The 648-nt window shown below is 34.0% G+C and overlaps 1 non-coding gene across 1 annotated transcript; it reads right to left on the bottom strand.

The window, feature by feature from the left end:
- Window positions 1-128, bottom strand: LOC117803215. Its single transcript, XR_004626908.1, has one exon. It is a non-coding gene; the product is annotated as a U6atac minor spliceosomal RNA (small nuclear RNA).
- Window positions 129-648: the final 520 nt, after the last annotated feature.

Genomic DNA, 648 nt, shown 5'->3' with positions numbered 1-648 from the left:
TAAAAATGATAGTTAGATACCACGAAGTAGGTGCCAGTGCCTTAACCCTATGCATGTTGTGTCAGGCCCAAGGGTCTCTTCCATCCTTATAAAGGGGATCGTTAACCTTCTCTCCTTTCATGCAACATGAAATCTTACTTGGACACTAGAGGCATCATTTTCTTTCACAGTAGATTTCTAACGGTTCAAATACAACAAAGTAAAGAGCATATGCACTTCAGAGTCAAGGTCATCTACCATAAAGCAGACTCAAGATATACTTACTTTACATATTCACTAGCTAGCTAAGTTACAAAAGAGAATTTTAAAGGTTTTGTTGTTGAAATTATAAAATTAAAACTATGGCAGCGGAATGTTTGTGAAGCCTTTTGTTTCACTTTCTGCTAAATGAAAATAACTTTCAAAAGTTAAGTGGAATGCTTTTATTTGTTTCCTGTCACACATTCTAAATGGCCTTTAAAAGTCAGTAGCTGTTATTCAAGAATAATGAGGTATATTATTCTCTCAATGCACATGTAAATCTCCAATTAACACTAATGGAATTTATGGCAATGAAACCAAAGGGAAACCTACTTCAGTGTCTCAAAATAATCTTTATTTTTGATACCTACCTTTTTACCATCTAAGTGCAGTCAAGCATAAATAAAT

Source organism: Ailuropoda melanoleuca, chromosome 7 (genome assembly GCF_002007445.2).
Source record: "Ailuropoda melanoleuca isolate Jingjing chromosome 7, ASM200744v2, whole genome shotgun sequence".
NCBI lineage: Eukaryota > Metazoa > Chordata > Mammalia > Carnivora > Ursidae > Ailuropoda > Ailuropoda melanoleuca.
The sequence above is the reverse complement of the archived record's forward strand: the minus strand, read 5'-3'. Positions and strand labels throughout refer to the sequence as shown.